Consider the following 15185-nt stretch of genomic DNA (forward strand, 5'->3'; position numbering starts at 1 on the left):
CTTGTAAGAATTTTTCTGAACACTCAGCTTTTGCTAACAAAAAGCTTGGTAGGTCACATGGTCCCAGCAGTTCACATATTACTGTGACAGTGACAGAAGTGATTTGAACAAGTTAGTGACCTGAAAATTTTAGAATGTATGTATTTATACACGCTTAAAATTTAGAATGCCATTATAGTATAGTCTCTCTCAAACAGAATATGAGGATTCATACCTTGATGCTAAAACTTTGGACAGATAACGTAATATTTCTGGGCTTTTCTCTACTCTAAATATTGAGAAGAATTTCAGATACTGGAACATACAAAGATAACCTGGTTAATCCATGGCATTAAAATATTCCATACTATGACACTCCTTGGTCAGAACTGCAGCTCCTACGGGATCCCACAAAGAATTTTTCCCTATAAAACAATGTGAAGTTGCAGTGGGAAAAAATGAAACATCTTAGGAAACAAAAGAACTCTAATTTTGTTTGAATGCTCTAAAGGACCATACAATCTTTTTGTCTCAAATTGCTTAGCAGGCTTCTAATAGTGGAACAAGAGATGTATATGTCTGTCATAGTCTATTGCTGACTTGGCCAGCATTTTTACTTTGTTTGCTATCACATGCCAAATACCATAAAAACTACTTGGGAAAACAGTAGTGACCAGCAGAGGGCATTATTTCCTACATCTTCTTTCCTTCAGTTTAAAGAGAACTGATTTTCCAGCAGAGTTTAATCCTACTGCATTTTTTTTTAAAGATTTGGCTCTTTATTTGGACCACATAAGAACAGCCCCCACTGAATCAGGCCATAGGCCCATCTAGTCCAGCTTCCTGTATCTCAGAGGGGCCCACCAAATGCTTCAGGAAGTACACAAGACAACAAGAGACCTGCATCCTGGTGCCCTCCCTTGCATTTGGCATTCTGACATAGCCCATTTCTAAATTCAGGAGATTGCACATACACATCATGGCTTATAACCCATGATGGATTTTTCCTCCAGAAATTTGTCCAATCCCCTTTTAAAGGCATCTAGGCCCGATGCCATCACCACATGCTGTGGCAAGGAGTTCCACAGACCAACTACACGCTGAGTAAAGAAATATTTTCTTTTGTCTGTCCTAACGCTCCCACCACTCAGTTTTAGTGAATGTCCCCTGGTTTTGGTGTGTGAGAGGGTAAAGAGCATCTCTCTATCCATCCCCTGCATAATTTTGTATGTCTCAATCATGTCCCCCCTCAGGCATCTCTTTTCTAGGCTGAAGAGGCCCAAATGCTGTAGCCTTTCCTCATAAGGGAGGTGCCCCAGCCCAGTAATCATTTTAGTTGCTCTCTTTTGCACCTTTCCCATTTCCACTATGTCTTTTTTGAGATCTGGTTACCATAACTGGACACAATACTCCAGGTGTGGGAGTATCATCGATTTGTACAACGGCATAATAATATTGGCTGTTTTGTTCTCAATACCTTTTCTAATGATCCCAAGCATAGAATTGGCCTTCTTTACTGCTGCCGCACATTGGGTCGACACTTTCATCGACTTGTCCACCACCACCCCATGATCTCTTTCCTGAATCCATTAGCCTATATGCGAAGTTTTGATTTTTTGCCCCAGTGTGCATGACTTTACACTTACTCACATTGAAATCTGCAAACTTAGCCCCCTCACTGCTAAACCCTGTGTCTGGGTCATTTATGAACAGGTTGAAAAGCACCGGTCCCAGGTCGGATCCTTGGGGCATACCGCTTTTGTCTCTCTCCATTGTGATATATATGCACATTCTTTCTATCTGTATATATCCCACACATTCTTCCACTTGCAAGTCTGGGAAGTCATCAGGAAGATTCAGGAGGTATTCATATCCTACTCTCAAAACACATTGTCTACATTACAAGACAGAAATTACCCCATCCAACTTTCCAGCACAAACACAGCCACAATGCAGTCCTGAGGTAAGGGAACAAATGTTTGCTTACCTTGAGGATGCTTCTGTGACTGCCCACCGCAACAGAATACAATATACATCCTGTTCACATGGCTGCAACAGTTCTGGAAAGTTGGTTAGGATTGGGCTATATGTTCTCTACCAGACCATGATGCTTATTCAAGAATAAACTGTAAAACTGGGGAGAGCCCCAGCCTGGTTTAAAATGGTAGCCAGAATCCCCTTTTAGCATACACCTGCACACACAAGAGTCACTTGCCTAGAATAAACTCTGGGGTGAGCGCTAATCAGGGTGACTCTTCTTTGCTGCATAAATATGTTTTCTGCTCTTGCACTGACATTTCCTGCAGCAGACTGACCAACGTATATATATGTCCTGCATATGGCGATCATGGCTCCAAGGGTATAATAGACTTTATTTGTGTGTTTATACCCTTAATGACATAGTTGTGACTAACAGTGGCACACACGAAGCAAACATACTTAGTGCATAAACCATAGAGTTTCTTTCAGTGATCCATTCTTAAGTGTCATGCAAGCGACCCTATTTTTCGCAGACAATGCCTTGGGAAAGCAGCTGGTTCTAACTTTGTCTTAGGCTAGCTAATATCAGCACAGTTCCAGCATTCGGAGATTTGTTCATCCTATTTATTTTTCACATTTCTATACTGCCCTTCCTCCAAGGAGCTCAGGGTGGTTCCATCCCTCCTTTTGTCCTCACAACAACTCTGTGATGTAGGTTGAGCTGAGAGATAGTGACCTGTCTAAGGTCACCCACAAAGCCTCATGGCTGAGTGGGGATTTAAACCTTGTTCTTCCAGGTCTCAGTTCAACTCCAGACCATCCTACCTAACATCTGAAACATTTGCTGTGTCTTGACAATTTGTCTGAAGGAATTTCTTACTGGCAAATCAAATCATGTGTGTGAGTGAGAGAGAAAGAATAATCTCACAGGCTCAGCAACTTGGTAGTATTTCTGGTCAGCTGTTGTCTACTCAGGGACTATTCTATACAGTCTCCCATATCCATGGACTTGGTTTCCACAGCGTCAGGTATCCGCGGTTCACAAATTCCCTCCATCTGTTTTTGTTTGGCTTGCTCGTTTGCAGCCCTCCAAACTGCTTCCTCTTCGTGCCTGCTTGTTAGTGCTAACAGTATTAGTGTTAGTGCTAACAAGCAGGCATGAAGAGGAAGCAGTTTGGAGGGCTTGTGCAGAGCAAGAGTAAGTATAGGGTTTGTTGCTTTCTGCAGCTTTGGGTATCTGCAGTAGCAGCAAGAACGTATTTCCTGCGGATGAAGGGGGACAACTGCAGGGGGATGTGATTCAATGAGATTACCTATGTGTGTTGCTTTAAGGACTCCATAAATTGCCTGGAGCCTAAGGGAATTCTCTAGAGATTTATTTAAGCAGAATATTTCTTGATATACATAGCCTTAGTACTCTTTCTACACTTGTACCTAAATTAGTGTTATCATGAGTTAAGCCATCCCTCTACAAGCCCAAAGGCATTCTGCTTATGAAGTAGCCTGGTGACAAAGCATCAATGTAAATAGACAAGTATCTGTGTGAGTTGCATTGCAGGATAAGGAGAGCAGGGCACCAATATCTCCCCCTCCTCAAAACCAGGATGTATTAAAGTGCAGAAATTAATCATGAAGGAAGATTTAGTTTCCAAGTAAACAAGCCATAAAATTTCCTAAAGAAGAACAAAGCAAATAAACAGAACTAGTTAGGAAGGTAAAAGCCCAAGGGATATTTTCTGTATTTCAAATACGTTACTGAATTAAACAAACTAGAATATTTAGGGGGATCAGGCTGTTCTGCTGAATCAGTGTGACTGAAAGTATCATGCTCCAGAGTAATTTAGTACAGCAGTACCTTGCACTTTCATCTGGTTAGGGACCAGAGCAATGACAATGTCAAAGCGCAGCCTTATTTAGCCTGCAGATAGCTTACCCAGGGGCAAGGAGATGAATGTCCCTTTATTACAAGGAGGCTTTCTGCTTGCTAAATTCCCCCGAGGCATGCTGTGAAAGTCATGCCTGTGCTGCTGTATTGGCACAGGGGGATTTGCACTGGATTGGGCTGTTTGGTGTTTCTCCTACCAAACATTTCCTCTTATTCAATGTGTAAAACCTCCAAGGGGAATTAACAGGAAGCGGTGATTTCCCTTTTTCTCTGCATTCTTGATGTATTGGTTAAGGCAATTTGTTCAGTGAAGACCTGAGGCTGATCTCAGACCGCTCTAAAGCACTTCAGAAAGAGATGCACTCACATACACCACTCACACAGAGAGGAGGAAAGTCACAGGTACAAAACATGGTGACAGTTGACTACACTTGAGAGGGACAAGAAACAAAAGCAGGGAGTTTATGGGCCTATGTGAGGCTGTGCAAATAACCAAGTTTACTGGTTCATATCATCTGAGTTGAGTGTGATGCATTCCAGGGGCAGTTTGGCAAGGGCCCAAGACTGGGAAAATCTATTGAATTAAAGTGGGGTTCAAAGACAGAAAGAAAGTTTTGAAGTGAGCCTAAAAGCTCTGCCCTTGTTGAAGGAGAATGTATCAGTATAGATGCTATACTGCATTCAGCCATAATTTCACTCCACTAGATTCTATTATTCACCCCATCTAAAGGCTGAATGTGGTAGAGTGTCTATACCTGGGGTCAGCAACCTGCCATTCTGGAGCCGCAAGCGGCTCTTTCAGCCTTCTGCTGCGGCTCTGTGCGGGCCAACCCATCCGGGGGGGAGGGGCTCGCCCCTCCCGTGACGCAGCCGCCACTCACCAGCCCGAGCGCACGCGCTCACCTCCTGTGGCTGCGCCCCATAGGAGAGGCGAGAACGGCTGGCGGAGCACCTCCTGCCCAAAGAGCCCGCACCACCGCCGAGGGCGAGCCCCCCTGCCGCCGCATGTTCCCTCCTGCCCGAGCTGCAACGCCAGCTGCCTGCCCGTGTAGGGGAGGGCGCATAAACGAACGGGGTTTGAACACCCTGATGACCCTCTTCCCACAAGCAGCCCTGACCCCACTGAGCCAAGGCAAAAGCAAGCAATTGAGTGCAGCTGCTGTCCTCCTCCCAAGCTTAGAGCACAATCCTGTGCTTGTCTCCTCAGAAGTAAGTCCCATTGTGCTTACTCCCAGGAAAGTGTGCACAGGATTACAGCCTTCAAGCTCCCCACTCAGCATTCCCCCCATCGCTCACTCACACTCTCACTGCCCCATTTCCTTCACTTGGAAACTTGAAAGGGGTTTGGAGACCCCTGCACCAGATGGTATTCTGTATATGTTTGTATACTGTATGTGTAACATACTGTATATGTAGCACCAAAGCATATTTCATGGTTGGGAAGTAATCACTGTTAGTATGCCTTTTATTTTATATCAGTTTTGAACTCTTAGCTTGTTTGTTCAGGAGCACCTTTGTGAACAGTGTTAAGTAGTACTAAGTGGTCTTGTTCAGAGGTAGTATTGTGTGTAAAGGCATTTACAGAAGTACAGAAGTAAATGACAGTAAAGAATGACAGTATCCTTCACAAGCAGTTCACCTGTGCACAATCTAAAACAGTTATTCTCCAACTGTGGGTCTGGACCTGATTTTTAGTGGGACCTATAAGAGGGGAGTGGATTATATAACTGTGACCTACAAGAGGGGAGTGTATTATATAACTGGGACCTATAAGAGGGGAGCGCAAACTATATATGCAGTGTTATCTTCATTTTAGATGTCAACAGGGTTTTGTGGCTCCCAAGGTTTTCTTTTTTCCTGAAAATGGGTCCAAATGGCTCTTTGAGTGTTTAAGGTTGCCGACCCCTGGTCTATACCAACACATTCTGGGGTAACAATGGAGGTGCAAGAAACCTGGAAGTGGGTCTGTGAAGCTATTTTTTCACTGATTTGGTATCCACTGATTTTTTGGGGGGGGGTGTTAGCTGAGGGTTCTAGAAAAGGACAGCAGTGGATAATGAAGCACAACCTATATGTGCTAATAATGGTGACTCTGAGAGGCTTGTGACATGCAAACTGTGCACTGATATCCTGGCGCCTATGAACATATGACTGTTCCATCTGAGAAATCGGATTCTGTTCCCAGTTGTGGTTTGTGTCTGGCAACAGTAAAATCGGTTCCTCTTTTCCCCTGAATTCCCTTTCCTTCCCCCTGAGAGTTTCTCATGGTTGCAAATCTGCCCTTAGGCACAAGAATCAAGTCGTTCTATTAGAATATGGCATCTTCCTTTTAAATAAAGACCAGGGACAAATTGTGCCCTATTACTGGTAATAATAGCTTTGGATGTTTAGGTTGAATAGTAAATAAGCTGCGGTGGAAAGTACAAAAGTTATTTGACAATGTTTTGGAAGGCTTTTCTGTTTGTCAAGTTTCTGGGTTTTTGGGTGTGTGTATTTGGTATCTTGCACAACTGCTCTTAGAGTTTGCCTGGCTGCGCAAACTGGCATGTGTCCATTTGTGACAGCCATAAACCATGCTGCACCATTGGAAAGCAAGTTCTGGCAGTGCAGCGTTCCTGTAAGACTGGGCTGTCGGAGTAATATCACAGCTCCCCTAATGGATGTGTTAGGCTGGGGGCACAACATTTAGATTCTCCACAACTGAGAAACAGTCACACATCTATAGTACAGTAAAACACTAATCTAGTAACATCATTAGACAAAATTTGCATATCCAAAATATACTTTGCCCCTTCTGTGCCCGCCCCCTATTGGGATGCTGCCACTTAACCAGCATGCTTGTGTTTCATGGAGGAATGTTACTGTAACTACTGTGTTGTGGTTAATCTTGTGAAGATCCTGGAAAGGGAGAGACTTGGCAAAAAGTTTTCCTCCTGACTAGGGCCTGAAGTTAAGATCTTTTGAATTTCACTGAATGCAGTGAGAGAGAGAGAGAGAGAGAGAGAGAGAGAGAGAGAACACTGTGCTCCAGGCTTTGTAAAGTTAGTCATCATGTTAAACTTGAAGCTTGCACTTTCTCCACTTCAGATTGCTCAACATGCCATCCAGTTTTGTTTTTAAAAAGAGGATCAGTTGGAAATCCTGTAAGCATAATACAGTTGCGTATATCTTTAGGTAACGGGGAGAGGAGTAGGGAAACCAAGTGGGACTTTCCTGGGAAGTTGAAGGGAAAGTTTTGTAGATTAGCTATTTCAGGTCACTGAAGCACAAACAATGAGTTGCTTTTCTCCTTATAGGTTCTGCATGATCCTCATGCTTTGTTTCACAGTTTCCAACATGAAGTGAAACACGCCCACTTAGGAGTGGCTGCTGATTGGGGAAATTCTGAATTTCCACCCATGGGTTCTCTCGGCCAAGCCAAACTTTGCATGCCTGTCGGCCACCTCATATATATTCAAAAGTTGGCTCTGTTCCCAGGTTGGTTCCTTGGAACATTCCATGTTCCTTTAAGAGGAAAGGGACATGGAATGTTGTGCTTTCCCAGGGCAGGAACCTCCTCCTTTCAATTTTAATGACCTTTCTCAATGATTGCTTTATTGTACTATAGATGTGTAGCTGCTTCTAAATGACTTGCACCAGCCTAGCACAGCTGTGGAAAGGAAATTGCATGTTCACAGCATCTACACCCTGCAACTTTGTCACTTGTAAGATGTGGTGGTTCCAGCACCCCATGAATTGCAGTTTGGGGAACTACAATCTGAGAGTCACAGACATTTGTGACCAAAAATACAATCACTTCATTGGCTACTGCTTTAAAAAGCTCCTTGGATATTTTATAATGAACTGTGATCTACTGGTTTAGTCCAGGCCAGATGCTGGAAGCAGAGTACTGCTTCATCAAAACAAGAATGGATGTGAAGAATATAGAATTTGTTCTGCTAGTTTAACAAGAGGGACTCAGGAGGAAATCCCCAGGGTCTAGGCTTCAAGGGGGCCCTGGACCATGACTAAAGAAACTACATAGTACAAACAAGTTTATTACAAAATGAATACATTCTGATCAATGTTTGCATTTAGTTTCAATCTTGCTCATGCCAAATTAAAGCTGTCAAATAAAAACTTGTTTTAAAAAAATGCAGTAACATCTGGCTTGTAGGAAAATTAATGAAACGGGGGCAATCAGGCATTTTGCCCCGGGTCCAGTGCCAGCTCTCAGCAGTGGCTTCTGGAAGCAATTATGTATTATTTGCTATTATTATGAGTCAGTGATCATTATCCCAAATTCTAATAATTTAATCCCATTTAAGCACCACTCTTTTATGCAGATAATTGTTATCATGTTCCCAAATCTCTATTTTAAACCTTCCACCTAGCATGTAGTTTTGCACTGTAACTCTCTAGTTTTATATAGTTATAACTTTTTAAAAAAGAATTGTGTTCTTAGTGCATCAATCCAGCAACCTCTAAAATATCAGCAAGGAAACCCCTTCTCCTGTTACAAGGCCTCACGGTTTGTGACATGTCTCATTTTGTCTGAAAAATTATTATAATAATTATAATAATAATAATAATTATTATTATGGTCATGTTAGCACCATCCAGCCAACATTAAGCACAAGAAAACCCTACTGGTTTCAAAAAGGAGAGGGTATGAAGTGTATTCTTAATTCTCTAATTAAAATTGATGGCTACTAAAGTGCTAATATTTGGTGGGAATATGTTAATAGCTTTAAAATGTGTATTCCCTCTCCAGCAGGGATGGGAACTTGAGTCAGGTGACTCGAGTCCAAGTCACAAAAATCAGCATTTTTGCTGACTTGTGTACACTTGGGTCACATGTGCGGAAGACTCGGCAAAATACTCGAGTCAAGGCCCCTTGACTCGGCACTCGTCCCCATGCATGTAAACTCGAGTCTGTCTGTGTTCTGCATGTGCTTGCTTCCTGTTTTTGCAGCATGAAAAAACTCATGGGGCCATTGTTCACACTGGGTGAGCAGCAGGGAAGTTCCAGCCAGGAGGCAGAGGATGGTTAATGTTTGCTTTTGCATCTGAGCAGGAGGGAAGGAGGTGAGAGCAGCACGGGAAGGATAGAGTGGATAGAGAGATGCTCTTTTCCCTCTCACACAACACCAGAACCAGGGGACATCCATTAAATTGAGTGTTGGGAGAGTTAGGACAGACAAAAGAAAATATTTCTTTACTCAGTGTGGTTAGTCTGTGGAACTCCTTGCCACAGCATGTGGTGATGGCATCTGGCCTAGATACCTTTAAAACGGGATTGGACAAATTTCTGGAGGAAAAATCCATCATGGGTTACAAGCCATGATGTGTATGTGCAACCTCCTGATTTTAGAAATGTGCTATGTCAGAATACCAGATGCAAGGGAGGGCACCAGGATGCAGGTCTCTTGTTGTCTTGTGTGCTCCCTGGGGCATTTGGTGGGTCACTGTAAGATACAGGAAGCTGGTCTAGATGGGCCTATGGCCTGATCCAGTGGGGCTGTTCTTTTGTTCACACGATCAAAAGAACACTTTTGCAGCGACCACACTTCCCAAACACATGGCTGCTGTGAGCTCCATTTTTACTTGAACATAAGAACAGCCCCACTGGATCAGGCCATAGGCATCCACGTGCCTGTTGACCATTCCAAAAAATTCTATAAGGTTCGTGAGGCAAGACGTACCCTTACAGAAGCCATGCTGATCCTCCCTCAGCAAGGCCTATTCGTCTTTGTGTTTTGAGATTCTATCTTTGATGAGGCATTCCATCTTACCCGGTATAGATGTTAGGCTAACATGGGAGGAGGAAGCACCATTGAATGACCAGCTGCAGTGGGACTACTTCTGAGTAGGGCTGCAAAGGATTGGGTTGTTCTGGTAAGCCTTGCAGCTGCTGCATGTGACCCTCCTCCCTGTCCCCACTCTCACTCAGTCCATCACACCCCCTCCTGCCCTGATGGGCAGAGACATCATGGGAGTGTTTAAAGAGAACTCCCACACACACCAGCAGCAGCCTTGTTTTTTTCTGCACCTGATACATGTATCAAAAAGACTTGTGACTAGAGTTTTTTCGAGTCTCAAAAATGCTCCAGGTGACTCAGAAAATGCCCCTGTTAGGACTCGTTTTTGAGTAAAGTCGCGAGGAGCGGACACTTGTGACTTGACTTGAGTCAAGCCATGCTGAATTTGCCCATCCTTGCTCTCCTGTACTGGGATGTACAACTAAACTGTTTAAAAAAGAAAAGGAAGGTGAAGCAAGTCTTGCAGCAAATCTTCTCTTGCCCACTGCACTGGGACAGGATATTGGGTCACTGGTTTGGGATCCAACTAGTACCAATATGGTGCTCATCCCTGCCATGAAGGCTTCCTTATAGAGTTTCCTCATTAACCATGTTTACAGTCAGGCTCAAAAGGCATGATTGCATGAACTAGTGAAACAGAACAAAAGAAAGCAGTTTTCCCAGAATTCAACAATGCAAAATGTGGCCTGCTTTCCCAGAGTGCTTACTGTGACTCTCATGACTCATGCCATTATAATCAAACTTGTATCCATCCAACATTATATCCAAACTTGTCATATTACTGGTCTAGTTAAGAATCAAAGAATCTGCTGTGTGTGCTAAATGAAAGTTCAAACAAGTTACAGCATCAGTGGGCCAGAACCTGCTACGCAATCAAATGACTGCTGCTGTTTTCTTGTGAAACCACAATCAAGAACCCACAATGGGAAGATGTACTTCCTATTCTAATTGTGTCAGCTTGCCACTTAAAAAGGGGAAGCTGACTTAGACAGAAGTAATCCAAATGCAAGGCCCACGATGACAGACTTGCATTAGCAGCTTTGAACATGAAAAAGCCAGTATTGGAACTTCCATTTGGAAGCTGAAAATATGGCCATGTAAATGGAGCGAGTGAGCTTGTCCTCACATGTCATTGAAACAAAAGCCATGGAGACCTTCCCTTAACTCAAGGTTGAATTGCAGTGCTGGAAGATTGGATAGGGTTGAACCCAGTGGCATAGCTAAGGGGATTCAGGGGGCAGCAGTCACACTGGGCAACAAGCTTCAGGGGGGCAACAAGCTGAGCTTGACCCTAGAGGCCAAAATTGTGAAAATTTTGGTATGTATGAATAATACCATCATGTTATATATCATTGGAAAGGTAATTTAATGCAGAATGCAGTGAAGCAAACCACATTAGAATATCTGTATTCTATCAAAAGTCATGGCCAATTAACCAGAAAATGAAAACACAACTGCTTTAAGAAACAAGAAGTGGATTGCTTTATCTCAGAACTGACCTATGAGACTGACTGAGCCAATGAGATGTTGTTATGATACAGCATGGAACCAATAAGGTGTTAATATGAGTCAGCTCTCATGTCCATGTATCATAATACAGCTACTCCCTCTAACTGGTAAAGAGGCACTTTTTCAAGTGGTGCTCCTCTTACATTTAGCAGGGAGAGAATAACTGTCCCTCCTCACCTCATCACAGTGTCTCTAACCAATAAGGGGTACACTTTTTATTTATTTGTATTAATTAAATTTGATTTTGTCATGGAGGGGGGGCTACAAAATCTTCTTTGATCCCAAGTAGCAGATAGATGCCTTAGCTATGCCACTGGCTGGGGGAAGCGGCAGATCAAGTGGGTGGTGAACTGCTGGGAGGAGGAGGCAGGTTTCACCCCAATTTGCACTTTTTTAAAAGCCCAAGTTGTCACTTCCAGTTGTAACATCACTTCCGGAGCATCATTTTGAGCTCTGCACCAGGCTACACATTCATTAGCTACGCCACTGGTTGAAACCTGCACGTCTAAAGGGTACACTGGCTAGTTCTTCACCTCTAGAGACTGAGAGCCCAATCCTGACCTCAGTGCGCTGGCTCACTGCCGCCGTGCGCTGTCGCAAATGTGCCATAAGGCACGTTTGTGGGCCCTAGCGCTGGTGTTCTGCTAGTGGTAGCCCAGTGCCAGCCAACACTGGGCTAATGCCAGGCAAACACCATGCAGACTGCCAAGCAGTGGTGAGGTAGGCGGATGCATGGGGGGAGGCGGGAAGGAAGTGTTCTGGGGTGGGGGAAGGCGGAAGGAGGGTGAGGAGAGGGCGGGAAGGAGGTGTGCCGGGGGAGGGATCAAGGCAGGAGGGACTTTGTTCCACCAGATCCTGACCCTCTGTTTTGGGCTGCTGGCCTGACGTGGAGGCTCAAAATTCTACACTGACCCAAGAGTCGGCGTGGAATCAAGTAGCCCCATTGCGTGGCTACTTGGCTTACCCGGGGGAAGGGGATGAAAGTCGTCGTCTCCTAAGGAGCCACCAGCGGTGCCTGCAAAGCGTGCAGAATGCAGTGGCAGCCATTTTTTGTGCTGCTGCAACCCCACATGCTGGGCAGCTCAGGATTGGGCTGTAAAACTCTGAGGAAGCCTGGCCCTTTGTTGCCTGTACTGATGCAAGAATGAAATACAATACGGGAAAGATACTTCCCATGTATCATCTGGCACCCATCTGTCTCAAGGCATCATTAGATGCAGATTCAATTCAACTTAATCCTAATGAGGGATTAGAAGAAGAATAAAGCACTGATGTCTTTCAAGAAACTAGCAACCTCTGACTACATTTTAAAATGTCACATTCCTGTGGTACGCTGGATGATTTATAATCAGTGGTTCAAGTGCTCATACAAACAGAGAGCATCTGGCCAAAAAGCTTCAGGGAAACATGTTTGCTAAATATTGGCAACAAGAGGGGATACAGGAAAACAGAATTTGGCTCTAGATTCTTAAAATATAAACTACTAGAGAACACTTAATTTCTCCATTTGTAATCCAACAGATCCCTGAATGCTGAGGGTGGGGTGCAGACCAACCATCCAAAATTACCTTGATTATGCAACCGGAATTAGAAAATGAAATGGGAAGATAGAGACAACTAGTTACCAATTTTTTTTACCACAGTGTTTATGTAACTATTCTGTGACGTGGTCATCCTTATTGTCCCGTGAATCCTTATTGTCCTGGTAGGGAAAGCCTTAATATACTTCTGCACCTAAGCAGAAATGCAGAGAAGCAGGTTAAGGATTCTCTTTGCCACTGGTGGGGCAGTGCAGATGAGCTACTTATCTATCACTTGGTAGGTGATAATCTTTGTTCACCTATCCTGAAGTATGATGTTGGCAACAATGTTATCAAAGTCTGGTCTTCATATGACTACATGGGGAGCCTGGATGCAGTGGTGTAACTAGGGGGGCTGGAGAGATCAAATACTCCAGGTGCCAAGCCTTAGGGGGCCAACAAGCTGAGCTTGACACTAGTGGCCAAAATTGTGAAAACCTTAGTAATTATGAATAATGCCATCATGCTCTTTATCACTGGAAAGGTAATTTAATGCAGAATGCAATGAAATAAACTATGTTGAAATCTGTATTCTATCAAGAGTTATAGCCAGTTAACTAGAAAAAAAAACACAAGTGCCTTATGGAACAAAAAGTGGATTTCATAATTCAGAACAGATCAATGAAACTGATTGTTCAGAGAGCCAATGAGGTGCTGTTATGATACAGCATGGACCCAATAAGATGGTAATATGAGTCAGCTCTTATTTCCAAGTATCATAATGCAGGTACCCCTTCTAACTGTGTAAAGAAGCACTTTTTCAAGTGGTCCTCCTCTTATATTAGGCAGGGAATAACTGTCCGTCTTCACCCCAGCACAGTGTCTTTCCTAGTGGCTGTTTGCTGGTGTTCTGCATCTTTTTTCATTGTTTGCAGGGGGAGGCTAGTTTGTGAAATGAAATGGGGGTGGGGAGCAGTGGTGTGGAGCCCTTTGTGTGTCAGCTCTGTTAGGGACGTAACAGTGCCTTGCTAAAAAAAAGGCTGCCTGCCTATTCAGCTTTCTGACATTGGACGCTCCACCAAGCAGCCCCATCCTTCATGTGTCTTGCTCTGTTCTAAGTGCCATGCATTTAACAGAGCCCCCCCCCCCCCTCTGGAAAGGATCATATGCTGGACGGGGCACTCATAGAACCATCTCTAACAAATATAGAGCACACTTTTTATTTACTTAATTTTGATTTTGTCATGAGGGAGGACTACAAAAATCTTTGATGCAGGGTAGCAGATGCCTTAGCTGCTCTATGCCTGGATGTGCTGCTTTGAGAATCTTAGAAGGAAGGAAAGGATTTTAAAAGTGGCAAATAAAGGAGTAAGGTCTACAACCTCTCTCAGTTCACTGTTGGACTGTTTTTTTTTTTTTCCAGCGATCCTCCCTTCCCAATGTTTAACAACCCTCTGCAATGATACCTAAGCGCTGAGAGAATTAATAAACCCCTCTTTTCTGAAATCTCAAATATCTGTTCCAAAACACGCATTCCAGTGGGTCTTCACAGAAGTTGCCTTTGAGATCATCTCAATTACACAACTTCCCTTGAAACCCGTTTCAAGCTGTCAGGATGGAGCAATGGACTGGGCAATGTCCAAATGATTTAGTTGCCTTCTGGCAGTGATGGAACATGAAAAGGGCCTGAGAGCGGCCACTCAGGGACATGCATTCTAAGTTCCAGTGTGAGGGGGAAGAAAAAGAGTAGATGAAAAATGGAGTGAAATGGAACTTTAGGGAGAGGAGTATAGTGGCTGAGAGTCAGAGAGGCTCACAACCGTCATGTCTTGGATTAGTCTGTCACCATGAATGACAGCAGGATAGAGCAGGGATTATTTTTAATGAAGAGAATCATGTACTGTAGATCTGTCTAGCTGGGTGAAAGGCAGAGGTCCTGCTAGATGCATACTCTCAGGGTAATACTAACCAATAGCTGTGGTGGAATAGGAAGTTTTGTGGGATACACAACAATCAACTGAAATACACACTCTGATTGGGTGGCTGTCTAGCTCTCTTCAACCGTTAGAGCATAACCCTTAGAGCTTATATAGCCTAAACTGTCTGCACCTGGCAAGAAGCTTTGGTACTGAGATGCTTACCATTTAAATAATGGTAACAATATAAGCCCCTTTTCCAGGGAAATGTTTTTCTTCTTTCTAAAGCTGGCCTCCTGTCTATTCTTGAGGGAAGGTTTATGTTCCCAGACTCTTAAAGCCATCAGAGCTACATCCACTATATGTACACCATATGCTACCACAACACATGCATTTTCTTACTGTTGGTATTATATTGTCCATTGGAAGGGAAAGATCTTGCCCAAATTCATATTGTGATCAATAAGAAGAGTGCCACGCATGGTTCTCTTCATTCACCTCAAAGTTGTAGCTCAGTCTTTCAAGCTGTGGTTCATCAACAAAGATCTTCCTTTTCTTCTATATTCTAGTTCAAGTTCATTTCTAAAGCCTGCAT

The sequence above is a fragment of the Tiliqua scincoides genome, chromosome 3 (assembly GCF_035046505.1).
Source record: "Tiliqua scincoides isolate rTilSci1 chromosome 3, rTilSci1.hap2, whole genome shotgun sequence".
Taxonomy (NCBI): Eukaryota; Metazoa; Chordata; class Lepidosauria; order Squamata; family Scincidae; genus Tiliqua; species Tiliqua scincoides.